Source organism: Callithrix jacchus, chromosome 13 (assembly GCF_049354715.1).
Source record: "Callithrix jacchus isolate 240 chromosome 13, calJac240_pri, whole genome shotgun sequence".
Classification (NCBI taxonomy): Eukaryota; Metazoa; Chordata; class Mammalia; order Primates; family Cebidae; genus Callithrix; species Callithrix jacchus.
Window position 1 is genome coordinate 54042148 of NC_133514.1, and position 8751 is coordinate 54050898.

Below are 8751 nucleotides of genomic sequence, written 5' to 3' on the forward strand. Positions count from 1 at the left end.
TGCCTCTGCCTGCTCAAGCAAGGAGACCATCCCCCTGCCCCTTGTTCCTAGGCCGGGCTTCTTCCTCACCTTCCGAATATCCTGTAGTCCAGAGACCTCAGAACCCACTCCTGAGAGAGCAGAGCCAGGCACTTAAATAAAGACAAATTGGTGCCATTCTGGGATCTTATTAGGTATCTGAATCTCTTAGGAAAAAAATAGAAACTATGTATAAAACTTAAAATATTCAAGTATTAAAAGGTTGTTTGAATCAAAGTTTTAAAACATGCCATCAGCGAGCTTCTACCACTAAGTGGGGACTTTTACAGAAGTTGAGCAAGTTCCCTGAGTTGAGAGAAAAATGAAGCCACCCGAGCTGGGGACACTTGAGGCAGGGAGAGTGTGGGCAGAGGGAAGCCAGAGAAGTCCCAGCCTGTGGAAGCCAAACAGGAGAGTGTGAGCCAGGAGGGCAGTCAGGATCGGGGATGAGGTTGCTCTCCCTGGAGGAGGAATCCTAAAGTGCACAGCCTGGGACTCCCTCTCCTGGGGTCCAGTCCTCCAACATTTCATGGGCCTCCTGGAGCTGCCTTCCAATAAGGACAAACACAGCAAGAAAAAATCCATTTCTGCACAAAGTCCTTCTGGAAAGAAGAAAAAAGAAAGCTGAGAATGGAGTCAAAATGTTACCCAGTGCTGACTTAGCCTCTCAATTGTTTTCTAAATGGAGTGTGGTTTCCTAGTCAGGGAATGGAAGAGGCCCCTCCCACACAGGGATAGGGCCATGACCCCAGAGGATGAAGCAGCAGCATTTATTCAAGATACAACAGTGAGGGGATCCCGTCACACTCCTGTCTCCCCGGAGAGGGCACATCTTGAGAAGTGATCGAGGAGAAAGTTCCTAAAACCACTACCTTGACTCTGTCCCCCAGGACCTGGCCCAGACTCTGAGATTCACTGGCTTGGGGTGCCCTCGGGTGGCCGTGTGAAAAAAACACAGTTTAGGGCCAGTCTGGGGCTTCCAGACCTGGCCAGGATGTCCCTAGGCCACCTGTCCTTCTGCTTTGTCTTACTGTCCCTTGGCAGATGGCCTGATGCTTGGGGCTGGCCCAAGGACACTTCAGGAAGGTTTGGTTCCCACTCTACAATGGTACGATTATCCAGAGGTTTTAAAGATGTCTATCTACTTTCTGGAGATGGACAGGGGCCTTAAGACTTTGGTTGAGAACGGGATGCTCTGTCTCTTACTATATGGGGCAGGGATGGCCTCCAGCTGCAGGAAGTACAGCAACACCTGGACCTGCCAGAAAGAGTGGGAAAGAGGAGAGAGGCTCAGAGGGTGCTCACAGCTGGTGATCTTTAGCCCCCAAGTCCAGCTCAGGTGCTGGGTCCTCCACTGCTGCGATGAAGCCTTTACAGTGAGAAGGGAGGTGGGGGTGTGGAAGTGTACAAGGCATGATTTGGAGGGGGTTATTTTAGAGGTGCACAGGGCCTTGCTCTGTCACCCAGGCTGGAGTACAGTGGCTCCATCATGGATCACTGCAGCCTCTAACTGCTAGGCTCAAGCCATCCTCCCATGTCAGCCTCCCCAGCAGCTAGGACTACAGGTGTGTGCCACAATGCCTGACTAATTTTTCCTTTTCTCTTTTCTAGAGATCGGGTTTGCTGCATTGCCCAGACTGGTCTCAAACACCTGGGTTCAGTTATCCTGCCATGGTCTCTCAAAGTGCTGGGACTATAGGCATGAGCCTCCACACCCAAACACTTGGGGTGGTCTTAAGCCCCCAGTAAGGTGCACCAGCAGGACCAAGAGGTGGCCTGGGCCTCCCCAACACTTTCATCCATGCAGACCTAGGCAAGTATCTCTCTCTGAATCTCAGGCACCACCACAGACAATGCAAGTAGGAAGCTGGGCAGGGCAGGATGGGGGGTGTAACAGGCAGAGGCCACCTCTGTCAGGTCAGGGTGGCATGGGCTGGCTGGAACCTGTCTTCCCACACGTAGGTCATGACCTCCAAGGACCAGCTGTTGGTCATGGTGATGGGCGCCGCTGGGATTGGCAGAAAGCTTGCTCTCTTTCTCTGAGGCTGGAGCAGTGTGGGGCCAAAGACCATGGCGAGGTTATGCAGGGACTTTTATTGACTGCCTTTTTCTTACCACCCTGTGCAGGACCAAAGCAGAGTGTGCTGTTTCTACACAACCACCACCAGGAAAGAGGCAGAGGGCCTGGGCCATGCTGGAGTCCTCTGAGAGGGAGCAACCTCGACCATAGCTGTGCTGCAAGCTGATTCCAGCCCTGGTACTTGTGGGTCTCAGCGGCCCAGGATGAGGGGTTAGCTCTGGGCTGGTGGGGAGCTCTCCTCCATGGTCGGGGAGTGAGGGAGTTGGGGAATTCAAGTACACTGCTGGCCATGGCCAAAGCTCTGAGCTCTTTGTGAAGCCACAGTGCAGAGAGGGGAGCAGGGCAAAGAGGAGAGGCTGGGGTGGGGGTGGCAGTGGCGCTGGTCCCCAGAGGCAGTGAGGGACTGTAGATGGGTTGAGGGAAAAGGACCTCAGTGCTGGGGGTCTGATGTGAGCAGAGGGGCACCCTGTGGCCTGGGCAGCTATGAGAGAGCTGGGCTACCTTTTCAGGTGGTCCAGAAGGAAAAGGAAGGTGAGCAGGTTGGCCTCCAGCCGGGACAAGGGCAGGTTAAGCATGAAGTTCTCCTTTGCAGTGGGATCTGAAATTACTGCAGAAGGCAGTGGGTTACTTCTCATGGTCACAATGAGCTGGAGAACTCTCCCGAGTTGGTGACATGGAGCACTTGGGACACGTGTTCCTGAACAGCCCAGGCTCGTCATCATCCTCACTCCCACAGCACTGGGCCCCAATGAGGACCCTGTGAAGGGTGCCAGTGTGGGATATGAGCCACCTGAATCCCTTTTCTCTGCCCCACAAGGGTCAGCAGCACCTGGAGAACAGCAGCAGGAGGTGGTGTGAGAGCAGTGGCTCATGGGCAGAGCTATCCGTGGGAAACTGCAGCTGCCACCCCCTCCCGAGGGCAGCCCAGAGGAGTGGAGGCTCAGCATAAAATGAAAAAGGGGAGTGAGGGACACAAGGAGGTGGGAGGTGGGTGGCCCCAGCCCCACAAACTGAGCAGAGACCCTCTCTTCACCCTAGACTCTGCAGGGGCACCCCAGGCTGGTAGACCAGGTCCTCTGGGCATGGGCCCAGGAGGCAGGCCTGCCCTAAGGGTCATGCAAAGGGTACAGGGCCACACACACTGGTGCCCTGCTTAGACATCAGCCTCCAGGCTGACTCGGGATCAGGCCAGGTTTGATCCTGTGCTTGACTGGGCCAGGACCCGTGGCTAGAGCACCTGGGGACCCTTGTTCAGTCCTGGTCTGCTGGAAGGGGGATAGCAGATTTAGGACCCCACAGCACAGCAGTGATGAGCATTTTACTCTTTTGGTCTCCTTGAGGAATAGGACAAGGAGTCCTCTGGGGACAGACGAGGACTTACACAATGGCCTCAGTTGTGGCCTCTGCTTTCTGAGCTTGGTTAAAACACTCACCATGGCAGAAAGAACACAGCTTGGGTTCTCACACCTCACTTTCCACAGCCCCTAATGGCAGCAGTGCACATGGAAGAGATGCCTCCTATGACGCCAAGGCCTCCAGTGCTCACCGATGCCCTCATTGAAGTTGGGTAGAACTTGTCAGTGAAGAGGGGCTCAAGCAGCTCACGGAAGCAGAACTTCAGCATGTTTGCAATGGCGTGTACCTCCATCTCACTCATCAGCATCGACACGTCCCTGTTATCTGGAAAGAACATGGAAGTGCTGCAGCCTCCTTGAGGATCCCAAGTAGGTCTCCTGCCATCCCTGCTTTGGCTAAAGCACCGTCCCTGCCATGCTGGCCACTGTGCGGGTCCCTCCCTGGCTTTGAGCAGCTCATCTTCCTCCTCCCAAGAGCTGTGCGTGGTTCTGTGTCTGTGTAGAGATGATGGAGGGGTGTGTGCATCCCCATATTTCTCCCCTGCCTGGCGCAATGTGATGTCCAGGAGGAGACCAGTGCAGCAGGACTCAGAGCCTGCATGGGAATCAGGTGGCTCTGCCCTGTTCATAGCAACCACCCCTGTACGAGTCTTCTGACAGCAGGAAGGCTGTGGGAGAATCCGATGGGTTTCAGTGTTTGAACCAGTGTCTTCCTTTGGATCCGGTTGGCCACTGGAGCTGACCTCCCCACCACAGGCCAGGTCCATCCTGGGCCTCCAGAGGGAACTGAAACTACTGCACTGCCCACCCAGGGGTGCTGGGCATTCTAGGGGTCCTGGTCTGGGTGGGTCACAGGCACAAAGAAAGGTCACAGGCACAAAGTCCTGTTGGGTTGAAGTTGCTGGACAAGGTCACTCTGGGTTCTCAGTGCCCTCCCCTGGCATTTGGGGCAGGTCCAGGTCCTTAATACTCGGTGAGGAGTGGTGGGATGGAGGTGGAGGTGGTGCAGCCTTAGCCTGAGCTGGGTCCCATCAGTGCCCTCTGCCCACCACATCCTCACGCAGGGCAGTGGACAGAACACACTGAGTCCCAGGCTTCCGCACCTCATGTCCACCCTCAAGGCAGGAAGGCCAAGGCCCCCCGGCAGCCCCGGGTCCACCCAGCAAGTGGTATGGGTGGGTAGGATGGTTCAAGAACTAGCTTCTACAGAAGCTCCTTCTACAACTCTTGTCTTCTCTTTTTAAAAAATAATAAAACAGTAAATGAAGAAAAGACACAGTGAAGAATGTGATGTGACCCGGCCATGGAGCTCTGTGAGATCTCATTGTGGACATTGACGCCCACACCTCCATCACGACCTGATCCAGCTGCCTTCAGCACCTGGATGTCTGTGGCCACTCCAGACCCACAGTAGATGCCCACCTCCTTCATGCCATGATGCTTGATCTACTCCACACATTGCTGCAAGATAAAGGGCACCTTGGCAGGTTGTTCAATTATTTCATATTTTTGTGTAGTTACCTATTTCTTATAAAGTGCCTGTCTCAGCCTTGCAAAGCCTTCATATTCATTTATAGTGAAAGTTTTAAAATTCATTTGTTTGTTAAAAATAGATTGAGTGGCATTTTTAAATGCCTGTTTTTAAGCCTAATAAAAGTATGTCTGAACTAACTTGGAAGTTTCTGTTACAGGCCATAAATATTAAATGACAGAAATGCCATTTTATGGTAGGTTAGTTTTATTTATTTATTTATTTTATTTTTTTGAGACGGAATCTCACCCTGTCACCAGGCTGGAGTGCAATGGCGCAATCTTGGCTCACTGCAACTTCCATCTCCTGACTTCAAGTGATTTCCCCTGCCTCAACCTCCTGAGTAGTTGGGACTACAGGTGCATGCCACAAAGCCTGGTTAATTTTTTGTATTTTAGTAGAGGTGGGGTTTCGCCATGTTGACCAGGATGATCTCGATCTCCTGACCTCGTGACCCGCCTCAGCCTTCCAAAGTGCTGGGATTATAGGTGTGAGCCACCACGCCCAGCCTGGTAGGTTAGTTTTAAAGGTTCCTGATCCCCTTAGTATATAACTTAAAACAATGTATTGGTGTCAGAAATGTGTAATATGGCATTTTTGATGGTTAGTTTCACATTTAATTTGAGAATACTTAACCTTAGAAAATCAAACTAGCAAATTACCTTAGTAGACAACACAGTTGAAACAGTTTTAATAAGAAATCTTACTGCAGTTTTATGTAAGAAGGAACTGGTATATTTAAAGCTGCATGTAAAATCTGAGTTTTAAGTTTATTATGCCAGCTGTCTCTATTAGCTTTCCAGGTGTGTCATATCAAAGTACCACAGACTGGGGGCATAAACAACAGAAATGTGTTCTCACAGTTCTGGAGGCTGGAAGTTCAAGACCAAGGTGTCAGCAGGGTCAGTGCAGTAGCTCAGCTGAGAGCCACACAGGACAGGGAGCTTCCACCCCCGAGCCAAGGGAGGTGGTGAGTGATAGTGCTACCCAACCTGGGAAACTATTTCCAAGGCACACAAAGAAAACCAGAGCCAGAATAAAGGCGACAACTTTTATTATCATTCACATATTTTATAAAAGAGAGACAAATTTAGTAAGGCCATGGTTGTATGGAAAAAAATTCCAAATTTGTTTAGGTCACTCTTTCTACATCTGAGAGCAGGGTTGTCCTGACATGAGGCACAGCAGCTGCCCTTGTCTGATGTCTCTTTGCAGATGCAGCCCTGGACACAGTTGGCACGGCCCATAGGGCAGCAGGAGCAGCAGCCTGGGGAAGAAGGGGAGAGTAAGAGGTCAGAGCAGACTTGACTGGAGACCTCTCTGCCCCAACAGAGGCCTGGTTCAAGCCCTACCTCCAGCTCCAGAGGACCCTTAGGCCACGGTGGCATTGCTCCATCAGGGTCAGCTGGATCTTTGGAGTGAGGGTCTTCCAGTGAAAAGCTGCCCAGCACAACGTATACCCAGGAGAAGACAGAAGACTGGAGAGGCAGTGGCTGGGGCGACAGGGACAAAGGAAAACCAGTTCGGCAGAACCATTGGCTTAAGTGAGAAAAGTCCTGAAGTATCAGGTCTGTGCTTGGCAGGCTGGTGCATTTGTGTGGCCTCAGTTTCCCTATTTTAAGAATGAAAGTTGGGAATCAACCATCTTGTTTATCCAGCTGTGATCCTGAATCAGTTGCCAGGAAAGGAGATGTGGAAAGCTGGTCACTGTCCCGCTCCTGCCCACTAATCTCTGGGTTCCCTCCTCTGACTCTGCTCAGCCTCCAGATTCTCGGGGAAGGCCCCAAACTCACTCTTCCTGTAGGAGGTGCAGGTGCACTCTTTGCATTTGCAGGAGCTGGTGCAGTGCAGGAGCTACCTGCAGGGAGGAGAAAAAGGCAGTGAGCAGTGAGTGTGGTGCAGGGTTAGAAGCAGCCCCTCAGCATCCTCCTGCTCACTGCATGGGAAATCTGTTACCTAGTTCCATCCTGTTACCTGTTACCTAGCCCAGCCCCGCCTTTCCGCCCCACAGGCTCGGATGGGCAGGTGCCCTCTTTTTCATACCACACAGAGACTTAAGTGGGGAATCTTGAAGAAGCAATGTCTCCCACCTCCCTACCAGCCCAGGCAGCTCAAATGCTGGACAGAACACTGGGTCCCAGCTCAGCACACCTCTGGCCTATGGGTGACCTGGAGCAGGGGCAGTTTTGAGCCTCATTCCTCTCTCCTTGGAAATGGGAGGCACTGGGACAATGGTAAGGTTTTCAGTGATAATAATAAAAGCTACTGGTAAGAAAAAAAGCACTAGAAGTACAAAGTAAAAAAAAAAAAAATCCACTTTAGGTAGAGCTCAAAATGCATCTGCCTCCTGCATTTTTTAATCCCCCATTAAAAATTGGGGATCCTAAAGGCCCCGAAACCTGGCATACTTTACCAGTGGTGCAGGAGCAGTTGGGGTCCATCTGGAGAGCAGGTGAGGCTGGAGCACCTATGCCAGAGGTGAAGAAGCAGGCAAGCAAGTGGGAGGTGGCTTTGTAGTTGGGGAGGGGTGCTGGGTGCAGAGGTCCTGCCCCAGGCCTGGCTCTGGTTCCGGCAGTGTCAGAGGCACTCTGGGTTCAGGGCCCGGCTGTGCGCAGCAGATGGGCCAAGTGGAGGATCCTCTCTAGCGAGGCTGGTGTGCACCCTGGGGGTGGCCCTTTGGCTCCCACTCGCTTTGAAGGAGCTGCGTGCCTGGAGGTAGGCGATGTCCCTGCTATAATCCCGGCCCACCCGAATTTCTTAGAAATTGCGGTCCACTCCTGCCTCTGCGCGGTCCGGCAACCCAGCCGCAGGTGATCGCAGTGTCCCCTGCCCAGCACCCTGCACCAGTGACCTGAGCCTCACCTCTGTTGGAGTCCATGTGCAACCCCAGCCTAGTGCTCGCATGTCTAGATAGGGAAGTGCAGCGAGGGAGTTGTGTGCAGAGGACCAGCCTCCCATGTGACCTTTGCCTCACCTGCATTGCCACCCAGGTCCTTTGGCCACGTTTGTCTTATTCAGAGCAACAGAGCAGACATAGTGCCCTGCTTCCCTCCCTTCCATTCCCCACTCCTGGGAAGGTGATGGGCACATTTGTCCACATCCTCCTTTGCTGTAACTTCTTGGGGCTTCCCACAGCCTAGCTGGCCCACCAGGCCCAAGGATGGAGCTTCCCAAAACTTGGAATGTTCCCAAGGGAGGGATCTTTTTCCTGATGTGCTCACCCTTGCATTAAATTAAGAAGCATGAAAAGTAGTTATTACTTTCAGGATTCTTAACTATTACAGAGCTTTTAGACTCAGCCAGACCCTGTTGAGTCACTTTGGCTATTTCAACCCTCACAGCAACCCTCAAGGGAAATACTTTTTATGACAGCGTCTTACTATTCAGACAAGGACAACACAAAGAGATAAGTAACTAGCCCAGGACAGAGAGTGAAAGTAGTGCTGCAGGTTTGAAGCCACTCAGCCTTTTTTTTTTTGTTGTTGTTGTTGTTGTTTTTGAGACAGAGTCTTGCTCTGTTGCCAGGGGCCAGGCTGGAGTGCAGTGGCACAATCTCGACTCACTGCAACCTCCACCTCCTGGGTTCAAGAAATTCTCCTGCCTCAGCCTCCCAAGTAGCTGGGATTACAGGCGCATGCCACCACACCCAGCTAATTTTTGTATTTTTAGTAGAGACGGGGTTTCACCATGTTGACCAGGATGGTCTCGATCTCTTGACCTGGTGATCCGCCCACCTCAGCCTCCCAACGTGCTGGGATTACAGGCTT

The 8751-nt window shown here is 52.2% G+C and overlaps 1 pseudogene; it reads right to left on the minus strand.

Moving 5' to 3' along the window:
* Positions 1-1159: 1159 nt before the first annotated feature.
* Positions 1160-6372, minus strand: LOC144578837 (breakpoint cluster region protein-like; annotated as a pseudogene).
* Positions 6373-8751: the final 2379 nt, after the last annotated feature.